We start from the raw sequence: 17,495 nt of genomic DNA, 5'->3' as shown, positions 1-17,495 counted from the left end.
ATAAGTAAATAAAACTAGTGAACACACAGGGTGTTAAGTGGGCTAAGAACAACACAATACAAACATCATAAAAAACAAAGATAAGTTAAAATCTGTTAAAAACAGCATAAAAAAAACAGACATGTCACTCACTGATTAAAAGCTAATGAGAAAAAGTGCGTTTTTAAATGTGACTTATAGACAGGTAGAGACTGAGCCTGTCTAACATCTAAGGGCAACTGGTTCCACAACTTTGGGGTGACAACAGAAAAGGCACGGTCCCCACGAAGCTTCTTTTTAGTTTTTGGAACCACAAGCTGCAGCTGATCTGCTGACCTGAGAGCACGAGAGGGGGTGTAGGGGTGGATCAGGTCGGACAGGTAGGAGGGGGCAAGGCCATTCAAACATTTAAAAACAAATAGAAGAATTTTAAAATCAACTCTAAAACGCACTGGTAACCAACTGAGTGAAGCTAAAACCGGTGAAATATGTTGATGTTTGCGTGTCCCTGTTAAAAGCCGAGCTGCAGCATTTTGGACCAGCTGCAGTCGGGAAAGTGCATTTCCCGATGTATTGGCATCTTGTGGTAAAATTGCAGATTGCAACCAGCTGAATACCCTCCCTCACCCCCACCTACAGTGACTAAAAGGTGAAAGGCCCCTATTAGAGCCAGTGTTTGGGTTTTGTAGTTAAATCTGCATTAACTCCACATTCAAACACACTGTGGTAGGTGATGGTAATGCATCTTAAGGCTGGGTGCCATCTGCTATAAAACAGAAAAGCTACTGTAGAATCATGATGGACTTCAGGGAGGTGGATACACATTTCCATATCATTATACACTAGTGACAACGTAATTCTGAATATCAAATTCCCGTTACGCTGTTATATCCATCTAAATCACATACCACCTTTAAGAACAGGAACAAAGCACAGCTTATAAAAACTATTGAAAACATTCACAAAAACCATGTATTAGTTGTAAAAGTGATACTGATTTGCCACCTCTATCCCTGTAAATAGTGATGACTGATGGTACATGTGTGTATTTGTTATGCGTCTTTCTGTTTCTGTGCTTCTCTACACCCACCACACAGTCGCAGATTAGGCCGCTTAGCGCTCACCGTGGGGCGAGCTAATCACCAAGGAAAGAAAGGGGCCGGGGAGGAAGAGGAGGGGGTGAGAGAGCGACAGAGATAGTGTAAGAGAGAGGGAAGGGAAGGAATGGGAGTGGTGCTCAACTGCCCCCCACCTCCCCGTCCGACCCCCTCCTTACCCGCCCCCGTACTGCCCGCGGGGCATCGTCACGGTGACAGTGGTGTGACAGTAATCTTCCACTGACACTTTTCTGTTTTTTCTTTCTTTCTTTTTCTTTTTTTTAATGAAAGGGGGTTGAGATGGGGAAGGGGAGGGGTCATTGTCACCCCCCCCAACACACACACACATATATATACATAGGTACATACACACACAGCAGCACCACCCTCAACACAGATACACAAACCCCCACCTTACCCACTGGTGCTGTGACACTGACACGATTGCCCCCGGAGAAGAGCAACAACACGGCGGCACAATGCCGAACGGCACCGGCACAACCAGCCAGGAGCACAGAGCTGCCTTCCCTCCCTCGCCTCTAAAAATACTTCCACACAATACATCTGATAATAGGTTTATGCAATGAAGCACTGGCATATGGTAATGCATCCACCCTAACAGCGCCCACCTCAGCTGATGGAGAAAATTACTAATGTAAAACCAGAAAAGGGCTTCTTGTTTAATTGTAGCATGAATAAAGTGTGTCAACTTGACACGCATTTAATTATTTTGAGAGAGCCAGTTTTACAATCCAATGGCACTGTCAGGAAAAGTTTCAACTCTTTGTATAAACTTACTTTTTTGTTTTTTCATGAAGTTGTAAGATTTAGACTATTATCGATCTGGATAAAAGAAGCAATAAACCAGTGCACAGAAACTTTAGGACTTGTGTAGAATTTGTCATTAACCCTTTATAAGGCACTCATTGAAATACTCTGAAAATAAAAATTACAACCTTAATCCTCTGTGTCATCTACCTCCTCGTCGGTTGGCATGACAACAGGCTCCCTCCGCTTGCCGTAAAACATCCGAGCAGCACTTGCTAAAAAGTAAACACATGCAATAAAGCAACTGTTGCAAGGTCATTAACAGACAAAAATCACTCATATTCACTATTTACGGCACAGGTGTCAAACATGCGGCCCGGGGGCCAAATCCGGCCCACCAAAGTTTCCAAACCGGCCCGCGGTATGAATTTGTAAAATATTGTAAAAATTACAATCAATGGTGTCAAAATCATTTTAATTCAGGTTCCACATACAGATACATACAGTCCAATTAGATTTTAAGTGGGTCAGACCAGTAAAATATTATCATTATCACCTATAAATAATGACAACCCCAAATTTTGTCTTTGTTTTTCGGTGTAAAAAAGTAAAATTACATGAAAATATTTACATTACCAAACTATACATCTACAAAAAATGTGAATAACCTGAACAAATGGAAATGTCTTAAAAAAAGCAAATGCAATTTTACCAATATTCTGCTTGTTACTAAATGTTTTGTGCGATTGTAGTGTACATGTGTAAATAATAAATTGATAAACCGCGGGAGAATATTGTTAAAATTGCACTTGTTTTTCTTAAGACAATTCAAGTTGTTCATGTTATTCAGATTTTTAAGGAAACTTTGTAAATCTAAACCTGATCATAATATAATTTTACTTTTTTCACTGTTATTATTTTACTGGTCTGGCCCGCTTGAGATCAAATTGGGCTGAATGTGGCCTCTGAACTAAAATGAGTTTGACACCCCTGATTTACAGCTTCAAAGTTTCTATAAAACCTCAGTCTGAGTCACTGTATAGTGTTTTAAAAACCAACATGCTTCTTGACCTCACTAAGGCACGGGATTGGCCCCATATTTTTGCAGAAATTACCAAAAATAGTCACTTCCTCGATAAAGGGTTAAAGATATATAAACCCTTTGATGACAGCACACTGTTTAGACTCTAAACAGCATTTATCGCAGCTTTTAACTGTTGATCTGTATTCTTTCACATTATTTATTGTTTAATCCAATAATAAGTATCCAACAGGGTAAAATATACAGTACATCACCGCATGGCAGGACCACCCAACAGCAACAGTCAAAAACTATAATTAAACAACTTATTTGTCATTCACAACAACAAAATCACAATTTTGAGTAAGAAAATAGTGAAAAGACAGTATTAAGAGTAACAGCAGGATTATTTAAGGTTAGTAAAGAAAGTTGACTTTTTTTTTTTACTACAATATTTGGCTTGCGAGGTCTTTTTTTTTTTGTAAGTCTATCACTACTTTAATGTCATAACTTATTTTCCAAAAGTCATTTATTTGCTGTTAATACAAAGACTAACATTTATTAACAGTTGACTTCATGTAGAAATAATGTTACCACATTCAGTCATATCCCTGTGTGTTTGTGGCCATGATAACTCACAAATGGATAGAACAATTTTAATGAAATTTGGTAGATATACTTGAAATGATTTTGGTGCATTTAGCCATAATTTAGAAAACAGCATGCAAAAATGATACCCATTATAAGAGATATATTCTTCTTAGACGGGGTCCGCTTCCCTACTGTGTTTCATTATCCACCACTGCCAAAAGACAGTTTCTGAATGTCTCAGTAATTTAAAAATTTATTACAGTCATACAGCTTCATCTCTTCCACTAAGATCATTACTCAGACCTCACCAAAGTAAACAACAATTACATTTGAACTGTTATTATATTTACAAAGCTACGATGCTGACCAATTGTGCTAACTCAGCTGTAGTTCTCTCCAGCAAAACACAGAAAAAGTAACTTAGATTTAGGAAAATTTACTTTTGTTTTCTAAAGTTGACCTTCTGAGTTTCTTTCACACAGTTCCAAAGATAAGACAGTAACTTGAAGCATGGTAAATACACTGTGTAAAATGAAATGTTTTATATTTAATGAGCAAATATAGGAGTTATTATCTGTAGACAACTGAAATCAAAGTAAGTGCAGATATAAAACCTGTTGAAACTAAGTTAAAGGCGAAAAGCAGACAGACCTGTAGTCATTTTAGACAAATCTACTGTGTATTGACTTATATGCATTTAACTGTGCTTCTGTATTTGTGGTGAATAATAATAATAATAATAATAATAATAATAATAGCCGTAATAATACTAATACTAATAATAATAATAATAATAACAGTAATAACAATAATAATAATAATAATTAATAAATAAGCTAATTAGTCTTCTTGAAGAGCATGGGTTTTTACTACTCTTATAACTACAACGACTGTCTTTACAAAAATGAAAAAAAAAAAAGAAAAAAGAAAAAAAAAAAAAGCATGGAATTCAGGACTGTTTCTCTGGGGTACCAAAACATGCAATTCCACATGTAGCCACTAGAGGTAAGTAGGACTGTAATAGTGAATCCCATACTGTCAATATAAATAAACATCTTTACAATAACAGTTTTGGTCTCTAAACCTAATTTCCTTTTTCACGACAACTGAACATTAAGCAATGTTTAATATAACTCATCTGTTTAAAGTATGCTAATTATATTAAAATAATTACAGCCTTTCCTAGTGTAATAGGTGGGTGTTGTCTGAGTTTATTGTGCGGGATGCTGGGTAGGACTTTCAAAGCTTCTGCTAACTGAATAAAACATATATTTCCCTGAGAGACAACCCTACTGTAGTTGATGTTAAGAGGTTACACTAACAAGACCAACAGAGGATTCTTCCATTAAGTTTTTATACGCGCTTAATTGAAACGCATGGCCTGTTAGCTATATTTAGCTTCATTAGCTAATGCTACGTTTTCATATCATTTGTATTGCATGATATGGTTTGTCAGCTAGCCTGCTAATCACCAGCTAGTGCTAATTACACATTTTACAACAGCTGACATTACAGTTTAGCTTGTTGAATTAGTGTGACCTGTTAATTTTCTTTTATTCTAAAATGTCTTTTAGCCCATTACAGGAACTCAGGAACTTAGACATTTTGTTTTTATTATACTGATTTTACTGTCACGTTTGTTAAAGGGAGATGAACGTCCATGTGCTGCCATTGTTTGTTTCATTCATTCCTTTGACAGCATCATCCGCAGTATTGTGTGAACATAAACTACATGACAACATGATGATGCTATTTATGTGAATATGTTTCATGTTTTGTTTTTTGTTTTTTTTTTGCATGTTGGTTAGAAATGTGTTAACATAGCAACATGAGCATTTTTGGTGCTTTTAGATGAATGTGGAGCTTATAGCGCAATGTATTTCGATATTCTTTTGACTTTAGTTATATTCTTATTCAACCCCAGGAAAGCACCAGGATCTTGGACGCCGTATCCTGACCCTTGTAGTCAATTACATGGAGTTTGGCTTACTAGTAAAAGTGTTTTCATCATGTACACAAGGAGAGCAATACATTATATGTTAACATTTAGATCTTGTAGTTGAATTTACTTGGTGGTGTTTAACCCTTTATAGTAGTGACGGAACTTTTGGCTCTTTGAAGGGAGCCGTTCACTGAAAAGAGCCGTTCAAAAGACTGGCTCTTTTATGTTTTTTGCATTCTTTTGAAACACCAATGTTTTAATGACTAAATAGACTATATGTGATGATTGACATTACGTTTTAAAGGTGTTTAATTGGCGCGGCAGTAAATATTATCTTACCGTAAAAAAGAATAGTTAGTTCAAATGTGTGGGTTAAATACATGACATGAGAGGTAACATTAGACAAATGCTGAAATTTGACCCAAAACATCCCAGTACATTATGTGGACTAGTCTGTAGCCTAAAAATGAAGAAGAAAATAAAACATTTTCCTATGAAATAACATTTTATTCTCCTCAAAACAAGAACAATAAATGTGCCCAGTGCCTCCCTAGTGACGCTAAATTGACAGGCAATCGGACACTCCCTCCTTAAAAAAAAATAAAAAATAAAAAATGAACGGCTCTTTACGAAGACTCGGTTCCCATCGTTCATTTCAAAGAGCCGTTCAAAAGATTCGATTCGTTCTTGAACGTCACATCACTACTTTATAGGGCACTCATAGAAATGCTCTGAAATTAAAAATGTCAACATTAGTGTGTTATTGGACCTAACAACTTATTACTTTTGTGAAATTTAAAAAACAAAAAAATTATTGTTGTGTAGAAAATTAAGGTCAATGAAGTTACCATATTTGGTTCCTTTCCTATCATTGGCAAAATAAAGTAAGTATAACAAAAAAAAACAAAACAAGAAAAACACATATAGTTGCGGAAAAAATTATTAGACCATCAAAAGTCATCAAAAACAATGGTTATGCAATAAAGTACTAACTCCTGTGTGTATCGTGACTAAAACAGACAGAAAAGGAAACACAGAATGCCTAAAAGCACTGTTTGTGTCAGTACAATGCCATAACTATTGATGTAAGAACTGAAGTGATTTTGGTTATTATCAAGAAAACATGGAAAATGGTTAGATATCAGCTCTGAAATTAAACTCTTATGAGCTGTTTTTGTTGTTATCATTATATTTGTCCAAACAAATGTACCTTTAGTTGTACCAGGCATTAAAATGAACAAGAAATTGAAGAAAACAATGGGTGGTCTGATATTTTTTTCCACAACTGTATAAGGTGCTGGAAATATGTATTTTTGAACATTAGAGCATTACAACATCATAAGTGCTGATCCAGACCAAGGTTATTGTTGTTAATGAAAACTAATGAAATGACGAAAACTAGAATTGCAAAAATATTTTCGTTAACCGAAATAAATAAAAACTATAATTAAAAGAAAAAAAAACGATAACTAACTGAAACTGTATTGTGTGCTTATAAAACTAACTAAAACATATAAAAATTATGGATAAAATTCCCTTAGTTTTTGTCTTTGTAAATGTCGGATTGATATGAAATCGATTTATTTCCCTCGAGCAATTTTAGCTGCTGGCACCATATAACAGTTAACAGTCTGTCACTTCTTGTCACTTGTGGTTTAGAGTCATCTTCTGGTCCCCACTCTACCTGGAAACATGGAGACTAAAGTTGGGAGAAAGCAGCAGAGTCCTGTCTGGGATTTATTTGAATATGATAGTGAAGAAGATAAAAAATATTAACTCAACTAAAACTAAACTAAAACTAAGCATTTCGAAAATAACAAAACTAATAAAAACTAGCAAACCTGCTCTAAAAACTTATTAAAACTAACTGAATTAGAGAAAAAAAAGTCCAAACTAAATAAAACTGAACTATAATGAAAAATCCAAAACTATTATAACCTTGATCCAGACCCCTGTCCACATCCACATTCTCCCTTTGAACATCATTCCTTACATTAGTACCATTACTTCATGGTACCTAACAAAGCAGGTACACTCACTGTTCATGCAGAGGTGGACCTTACAGACCCTGTAGACCACTTTGGACCTGAGATTGTTGACTCACTGTCCTCACTGTAATTGTTGCTGTCACTGCCTTGAAATGTATATGGAAATTACTAAAAAAAAAAAAAAAAAAAATAGTTACTTGCCCAATAAAGGGTTAACATGACAGTGCATGAGGTTTTCAGAAAGTTTGCAATATGTTGGCTCTTCCTCAACTCCACCCTCTTAGATGAACCAGACTGGAACGAGGCTTGTTTAAAGGCCCAAAAACCAACTACAAATACACCCCTGAAAAACTCCATCATATGTCCAGCCATATTCCTGATACATGTATTAAATGCCCAGATAATAAAGGAACTCTTATTTACTGTCTATGGGAATGTTCAAAGATACAAAGATTCTGGAAGGAGGTCATCAATTGTATGTCTGAGGTATTTCACATTAAGATTCCATTTTGTTCTAAACTTTGTATACTGGGAATGTATCCTGAGGATTTCACACACACTAAGAAACAAACTAAAGTGTTGGACTTTGGACTGTTACATGCCAGGAGAGTTATCGCTTTGAACTGGAAGAGCATGGAAACTCCTTCTATGAAGCAATGGATAAAAGAACTATCAGAGTGCATCGGACTGGAAAAACTGACTTACATTACCAAAGGAAAAGTTATATGAACATTATGGTATTTGGAAAATAGGGACATGTCATACAAATTATCATTGTTTAACCCTTTCATGCATGAATTATGAGAACCTAATCAAGATTTTTTTCCTGAGTGTTTTTATTCTTCTTTAGCCATGAAACAAACAATGCAATTGAACATTTTGTTATGAACCTATTTTTCATGGAGTTGCAAAAATTTCCACTCAGCTGGACACCACACGTTTAATTTTTGAATCAAAGAAACCAGTATTTACTGGCATACTGTGTGAAAACTATGAACGATTTTTTAAAAATGCTGCTAATCTGATGTTTTCAGATGTCACATTTTAACATACTCTAATACTAATTATTAATCACTTTATGGAGATAATACGCAAAAAAAAAAAAACAACTTTTAGTTTAAAAAAAAAAAAACAACTGTTAAATATAATCTAATAATAATAACAAGCAATTAATTTACACTAAAACATGTTAGTGAAGATGAGGTTTATCAAGAACAGTAAAGTTACAGTAATGGTATGCATGTCAGTGTATGAGATGATCCACTGTGTTGGCTGATTTGGAAGTAAAACAATAAAATCCATGAATATACAAAAGAACAGCTTTGAATAAATGTCTACTGTAGTGACCTCTATGCATGAAAGGGTTAATTTTATTTAATTTTTTTATCATATATATTTTTTTCTCTACATATATTTACACAGTTTCATAAGAATATATATATATATATATATATATATATATATATATATATATATATATATATACAGGGTGGGGAAACAAAATTTACAATATTTTGAGGCAGGGATTGAAAGACAGTGTATGACCAATTACTTTATTGAAAGTCATGAGAATTTATTTGCCACAAGAAAATGTACATAATAGAAAATGTTTTTATTCTATGTGTCCTCCTTCTTTCTCAGTAACTGCCTTCACACGCTTCCTGAAACTTGCGCAAGTGTTCCTCAAATATTCGGGTGACAACGTCTCCCATTCTTCTTTAATAGTATCTTCCAGACTTTCTCCTAATAGTTTTGCTCATAGTCATTCTCTTCTTTCCATTATAAACAGTCTTTATGGACACTCCAACTGTTTTTGAAATCTCCTTTGGTGTGACGAGTGCATTCAGCAAATCACACACTCTTTGACGTTTGCTTTCCTGATTACTCATATGGGCAAAAGTTTCTGAAAAGGTATGGATAATAGTGTTAGGTATGATTATGACATCAATATATGTTTGGTTTCAAAACAATTGACGTAGTGCCTGCTGAGAAAAAACAACTAAATGTTCATTGTAAATTTGGCTTCCCCACCCTGTATATATATTTATATATCATTTGGTGTAAGTCTGCGTGGTGTGAATGGGTGTGTGTAGGAGTGTTTATGTTGTTTTGATTCATGTTTGTTATGTAAAACTTAAATACCAATAAAAAATATTGTGAAAAAAAAAAAACTCCATCCTCTTATTCTAAAGGGGAACTCCTGTTTTCAGAAAACAAAGATGAAGAAGACCAAACCTGTGGCTTCAAAGCAGCCTTCCGCAAACCAACGAGTGACGTCACGGAGGCGTCATCCACTTTTTATATCCAGCCTATGATTGAATACACATTGGTGAGGTTTTTACAACATGTGGAAGCGAGTCTAAATAAACTACTTCATGGGAAAGAGGAGCACATCCTCACCCCCTCCTGTGATGTGTGTTTTTGATGGTTTATGGACAACAGTGGAGCTCTTTGACAAAGGGGAATATAGATAATATACATTAAGCTTTGGTCAGTAACAACAGCTCATTGACCGTTACGGCCTTTAAAACAATAAAACATTCGGAATATCTTCTACTGCTGTGGAAGGCTGTAGCAGGAGAGGGAAAATAAATGCCACAGAGGTTACCGGGAAAGCACAACCTCTAAGCCACACACTGCGCTAAGTTATGATCACAAAACCACCTGTTTATTGTAAGCCCTTTTCCGTGCTTGTTTGAGTTGGCGCACACGTAGAATTTATCCCCTTGTTGAGCGCAATGAGGAGCAATGTGTCTACGCATGTGTCAGTAAGCAGAAGGTAGCACTCCAGACAATAGGAAAAGGGCCAGATTTAAGAGCACTGTCGCTTGGTGTGCGCCAAGCATCTCCATAAATCCTAATACACAGTCATTCCCTGTGGAACAAAAAAAGGGGGGAGAAAAAAAAAAAAAAAAAGAAAGGCAAAGAAAGGGAGGGAATGAATGCATTTTCTTCTTATCTATCTGTCTTTCACTCTTTCCCCAGTGAGGCAGACAGAAGGGAATAAATGGCTCCTCTCTCCTCTCCTCTCTCCTCGGTGTGGGCTGACAGCGCAGCAGATGGTGGTTTAAGCAGTGAATTTATGAGCGCCACAATCTTAATGTTGCAGAAAGAAAAGAAAAGGACTCGCATCAAACGCCACTGACAAATGCACTTGCTAATATTAATGCACTCCTCATTCATCCAATATGCTGCCTAATTGCTTTTCTGTACACAGTAATATGGCACCTGCTGCTCAAGTCCGGCGCTCGCGTCAGGAGAGGGGAGGCCGAGCGGAGGGGAGGAGGTGGAGGTGGAGGAGGAAGAGGAGGAGGAGGAGGAAGAGGGGGAGGAGGAAGGGGGGGGGGTGATGTAAAGACGTGGAAGTGGAGAGAGATGAGGAACAAAGTCTCTCACTCGTTCTCTCTCCTTGTCTTTCTCCCTCCCTTTATTTTCCTGTGATGGATGCAAGGCTGTGGATCATGCGCCAGGCCTGTCAGTGTTCCTAATTAAAATTTTATACTTACAGGCTCAGGGAAAAAAGGTGGAAAGCACTCAGTAAACAATCAGTTATGAGAGGAAGAAGGGAGAGGCCATAACACACACACACACATATATATATATATACACACACATTCACACTGAGGCAACATCATACATGGGAAATCCTTGGACTTTATAAGAGCTTAACAAAGCCAACTTGCCCACAGATCAAGTCCAGAACCAAAGGGGCCTGAAACTCTCTTTTCATGGACTTTTGTGGACATGCCAAATGTAGTAAAAGCATAAAAGGCTGTTAGGCTATGTCACCTTCAAAGTGTCAGTGACTAAAGTGGTTTCACAGGAAAACGTGAAAGGAGCTGAAGTAGTTGGACTCCAATTTCTTTTCTGCCCCATTATGGTCATACGAAGGGAAGAACTTATGAGTAACTGATTTTCAATGGATGGTAAATGGAATACAGACACTTTCTTAGAATATATACAGTACAAACAGGGATATGTTTAACACTAGATATGTTCTTTTTAAATTCTGTCCATGCGACTCAAGTTTTACAAAATATCTGTCCATTCAACAATGTAAAAATGACAACAAACACTCAGACAAATAGTTTCCGTTGGACACCTTAGATCAGGGGTCTCAAACATGCGGCCGGGGGCCATAGGTTTCAATCCGGCCCGTGGGATGAATTTGTAAAGTCAAAAATTCCAGTCTTGAATTGAATTAAGCAACAACAAAAAAAGAAACTTTAGCTTGAATTACAGAAAAAAATTTGAATTAAGCAAAAAAAAAATCAATTAAGTAAAAAAAATCTTGACTTAAGCCAAAAAAATTTTGAATCAAGCAAAAAAAAAAAAAAAAAAAAAATCTTAAATTTAGCAAAAAATCTTGAAATAACAACTTCAAATTTTTTCTTTGTTTTAGTGCAAAAAATAATATTAAATTATGAAAATATTTACATTCACAAACTATCCTGTAACAATAAAATGTGAATAACCTGAACAAATATGAACAACCTGAAATGTCTAAAGACAATTAAGCACAATTTTAACTATTTTCTGCCTGTTCCTCAGTGTTTAGTGTCTTTGTAGATCTGATTCATAATGCACATGTAGAAATGATAAGTTGAGGCAGAATATTGTTAAAATTGTGCTTATTTTTCTGAAAGAAATTTCAGGTTTTTTAGGTTATTCACATCTTTTTTTGTTTGGATAGTTTATAAAAGTAAGTATTTTCATAATTAAAGGGGTTTTTTTGCACTAAAACAAAGACAAAAATTTGGAGTTGTCATTATTTATAGGTTATTATGTTGCTGGTCCAGTCCACTGGAGATCAAATCGGACTGAAAGTGGAACCTGACAGAAAATGAGTTTGAGAGCCCTGCCTTAGATGAAACTGGACGTAGCAGATACAGAGGCTTTAATCCATCGTAATGTTGAGGCAGCAACAAGTGCAATTGAAAACTTGAGTTACTTGAAGTGGTGGTTGTGGAAGTGTATTCTTTACATTTACGTTAGTGTATTTGTCCATAACACTGGTCCGGTCCATCTCACCAAAGGTATCCATACTGACCTTGACCTACTACAGGTCATACACTGATTTATGCATCTGGGTTTGATGTTTCAGGTGCACATTCATGACAGAAAGCCTTAACAGACATGCAAAAAAAAGAGGTTGTGACGCTACTGTTTTCCAAATTTATAAATCTCATGATCTAAAACATAATTCATTTGTGCACAAGAAACCCAAATGTAGAGGAAAAAATATGTATTTTGCACAAATATTCACATTAGTATGGTACATTTCTGCTGTTAAGCATCTCAAAACAAAGCCTTCATTTTACTCATTACACATTGACTTGTGTACTAACCTTATATCAGAGGTTTTTCCGATCATGTCCAGTGAAAAAGCCAATTTAATGTTATAATCCAAGGGTGTCAAACTCATTTTCTTCCGGGGGCCACATTCAGCCCTATTTAATATGAAGTGGGCCAGACCAGTAAAATAATAGCATGATAGCCAATAAATAATGGCAACTCCAAATTGTTTAGTGCAAAAAATAACATTCAATTATGCCAATATTTACACTTACAAACTATCCAACCAAAAAGGATGTGAATAACCTGAAAAAAATGAAACTTGTTAAGAAATGTGAGTACAGTTTTATCAATATTGTGCCTCAACTTATCATTTACACATATGCATTACAAATCTGATCTACAAAGGCACAAAACATTTAGTAACAGGCAGAATATTGTTAAAATTGCACTTAATTTTCTTTGACATTTCAGGATGTTCATATTTGTTCTGGATATTAACATTTTATTGTTAAAGGATAGTTTGTTAATGTAAACATTTTCATAATTTAATGTTTTTTGTGCTAAATCAAAGAGAAAAAATTGATGTTGTCATTACTCATAGGTTATTATATTATTTTTGAGTTTGATGCCCTAACTTGCACTTTGCAAATTCATCCCGTGGGCCGGATTGGAACCTTTGGCGGGCCAGTTTTGGCCCTCGGGCCGCATGTTTGACACCTGTGTTATAATCTTTTTCTACTTTACTATCACAAACATATTATTTTCAGCTGTTTCATTATGAAAACGTCATTAAATGTAACGTGAATAGACCTTTTACACAAACCTTGCCTGTAAACCTGCACCCCCCAAAAAAAAAAAATCACTTCAGAAGACAAGTCCCATGACTCCACGCAATTACACGTCACCAAACTATGTATCTTGTGTTACTGTTTTAACATAGAGACCCCTAGTTGCATTCTTAAAATCAATTCAACCTTCAGTGTATGGGATTTAATGACATCTAGTGGTGAAGTTGCAGACTGCACCCAAATGATAATAACTGATCCCTTCCTTATGATAGCTGCAAAAACCAATAGTAAGAAGAAGAATTTGTTCAGTATGGGCCTCATATAAGTGGATTTAACTCTGATCTGATGTTAATGCACCTTAACAGTGCAACTGTAGAAACATGTGTTCCTTCAGTAGATATAAACACCTCATTCTAAGGCAGCGAAAACACGACTCCTAAAAACATAATTGTGAATTTGATATTCCATTTCAACAGTAAAAGCCTCCAAAGCCTCTTGACCTTTAAAAATGAGTGCCATCCCCACCTTTCCCATTTGCCTACATCCATGACAACAGCATGTGCACTGATTCTATATAGAGGACTCAGATCAGGTTTTCAACCAAATTTTCCAACATAATCCTGGCAACAAGTAAGCACATGTGAATGACAGTTTCCAGTTAAAAACAGTCCCACATATAATATTTGATTGGACACAATGCACATGAAATGTCACAATAAACATCACATTTACTTTTATCCTGAGTTGCATTAATTTTCCTCCAATTTTCTTGTTTTAAAGAATCAAGAGTTCAAGTTCAAGGCCCAATCCCAGTTTATGCCTCCTTACCCCTACCCCTTGGCCCTTGCACTTGGCATAGGGCAGTGCTTCCCAACCTTTTTTGCCTCGAGACCCCATTTTAACATCAAAAATTTCTGGCGACCCCAGACATTCTAAACGGAGACTTTTTTTTTCCACTAAAATTAATTTGTTTTTGCAAATAAAGGTCAATTTTAGATGACATTTAGTCTATATAATGTATATTATTATGGACGGAGGCAGAAAAGCCAGGTGTAGATTATGCACGAAATGAGAATTTTGTTTTCCTTGGTCAGGATATGTACAGTCAGTCCAGCTTGGATTTACAAGGCTGACAATTCATACTGAACAAACAAGAACTCAAACTAAGAATTATGAAAGAGCTGCAGCATCTGAAACTGACCACACTGAACATTTGAAAGATAAACAGAACCACAGTGCTTCAGTTTCATCTTCAGAGTTTCTCATGTCTTTTATGTATTGTGGATTGTCTCTATAACTCACCATATATTTTTTTAGTTTTTTGTTTTGTTTTTTTTTAAATTTTCATTAATTACTAGAAATTTCAGGTGACCCCATTTGAATTCCAGGCGATCCCACGTGGGGTCCCGACCCCAAGGTTGAAAAACACTGGCATAGGGGTTGAAATATTCCCCTATGAATTGGGACAACCCTTCGAGAACTGTTACGTCATCAGCAGTCATCGATGTCGCTATAAATAGATGCGACAACTTCGTTTCCCAAAGAATCCACCATGCCGTCAGCAGCTGTAACTGTCTCTATTACATGGGCTTTGGGCAACTTTGTGCGGCTGTCAAACGCAAACCTTAGAAATGCGATCTATAATACATTGAAACAGCATTAAACGGTCGATCAAATGGGTAAGTTGTTTAGGAAGAAAATACGTACATTTGTGTGTTTCTTTCATCACATTGCTACACTTTTTTGCTGTGTTTACCTCCATCTTGCCAATGATTCGAACAGAATTATGGGAGATTTCTCATACCCCTCCATTTGTAGTGTGGTCCTGAAAAATCTCCATTTCGAGGGCCAAACAGCACTCCCCCTTAGCCCTTCCCCTCCAACTCATCAAGAATCAGGACACCTTTACCCCTTCATGTGAACGAGCAAAATGGAGGGGTAGGGCCAAGGGGTGAATTGGGATTGGGCCCAAGTCTTCTCATCAGTCATCATATCCCAGAGACTCTGATTGGGGTTTAGGAGTGTACAATGTGGTGTCCAATCCATATATTAAAATATCTGATGCTTTTTGAACTATTCTTTCAAATTTTGATCCTGATGAATCCTGGTTTTGTCATCTTTGAATATGCGTTTTTCATGTTTGAATATACCTGTGTCATCTGCAAAGAAAAATCCACTGATGTTCAGACCTTGTCATTCAGTACATTCAGGTTCAGCTGATCTCAAATTATAGACACATAACATTATGAAACTAAACCTGACCAAGTGAAGTAACCCCAGATCATAACACTGCCCCCACAGACTTATACTGTAGGCACTAGGCATGATGGGTAATCACTACGTCGGTTTCTCTTCAATCTGGACTCATCAGACCACATGACTTTTTTCTATTGAAACACAGTCCACTCTTTATGCTCTCTCTTCTACAGCTGAAACGTAGTAATCACTGCACTAACAAAGCAATGGAGGATCTGAACTATTTGTTTAGCTTGTTATTTAAATCACAGAGGTACAATATGTTGTAACAACTAAGCCTGTGTTCCATATTTTGTTGATTCATGTACTTTTGACATGGATAGTATTAGGTCACCACTCAGTGATGCCGTATGTTGCTTCAGTTACTTGCAGATATTTCATACATCATGTCTGAACTAATCAACTCCTATTATCACATGTTGCTTTAGAAATGTGTTTTGTGTTGTTTGAGAGATAGTAATTGGGAAAAATAGTTTACTAAGGTGTCATTAATTTTCTATATGGCCTGATTTAAAGAACATTTCTGTATTAATACACTGCTGCCCATAAAGTTGTAATAATTTTGTTTTCAGACACTTTTTATTCCTATTTATACACATTAGTAATCATCTTTGACCTGGTGTAATGATTAGATACTGAGTCTATCATGAAAAAATCACACTGTCACCATCATTTCATGAGAAGAGGTTTTATATTTTATTACAACTTTATCGGCAACAGTGTAAATGCAAAAACAGTGAGGCCTATGTTACATATGTTGTTGAGTATGTTACACTGAAGCAACATAATGCTGTGTTTTTCAACCTTGGGGTCGGGACCCCAGATGGGGTCGCCTAGAATTCAAATGGGATGGCCTGAAATTTTTAATAATTGATAAAAAAAAAACAAAAAAAAACTTACTAATAAAAAAGATATGGTGAGTTGACAGAGACAATCCGAATCCATAAAAGACATGACAAACTGTGAGTCTGAAACTGAAGCACTGTGGTTCTGTTTATCTTTCAAATGTTCATTGTGGTCGGTTTCAGATGCTGCAGCTCTTTCATAATTCATAGTTTGAGTTCTTGTTTGTTCAGTATTAATTGTCAGCCTTGTAAATCCAAGCTGGACTGACTGTACATATCCTGACCAAGGAAAATCAAATTCTCCCTTTCTGCAGTAATCTACACCTGGCTTTTCTGCCTCCGTCCACAATAATATACATTATATAGACTAAATGTCATCTAAAATTGACCTTTATTTGCAACATAGTATAGCAAATGATTACATGATCAAAAACAAATTAATTTTAGCAAAAAAGAATGTCTCAGTTTTGAATGTCTGGGGTTGCCAGAAATTTGTGATGTTAAAATGGGGTCATGAGCCAAAAAGGGTTGGAAACCACTGACATAATGTGAGTATAAACCAGATATTTAATGTATTTATTTGTCTTTCATGAGGTTTTCTGCAGAGTCATGTTAGATTTTCAACGGATATGGTCATAAAAATAATAATTCCCACAATCCCATCCCATGTAGGTCAAAATGTCAGAACTTTAATCATTGTTTATCGAGTGAAAGACCCCTAGCAGTGTAAACTGCATAGAAAACACTTACATTTTTAAACTAAACAGCTTATTTAAACACTTTTATTTAATTTTATATCTGAATTATTCACTCTGAAAATGGAAAGGCATTACAAAATTCTCATAAAGCTCTGATTTAAAACAAAAGTGCACTCATGATAGTGTGATATCTACACAAAACACAGAGGGTGAAACTGACCGTC

The 17,495-nt window shown here is 35.9% G+C and overlaps 1 long non-coding RNA gene across 1 annotated transcript in view; it reads right to left on the bottom strand.

Annotated features, from left to right (window-relative positions):
* The window catches only part of LOC115434398 (uncharacterized), an 86,222-nt gene that overhangs the window by 34,709 nt on the left and 34,018 nt on the right, over positions 1 to 17,495 (bottom strand). The gene's annotated exons all lie outside the window — the stretch shown is intronic.

The sequence above is a fragment of the Sphaeramia orbicularis genome, chromosome 15 (genome assembly GCF_902148855.1).
Source record: "Sphaeramia orbicularis chromosome 15, fSphaOr1.1, whole genome shotgun sequence".
In the NCBI taxonomy this organism is placed as follows: Eukaryota; Metazoa; Chordata; class Actinopteri; order Kurtiformes; family Apogonidae; genus Sphaeramia; species Sphaeramia orbicularis.
The sequence above is the reverse complement of the archived record's forward strand: the minus strand, read 5'-3'. Positions and strand labels throughout refer to the sequence as shown.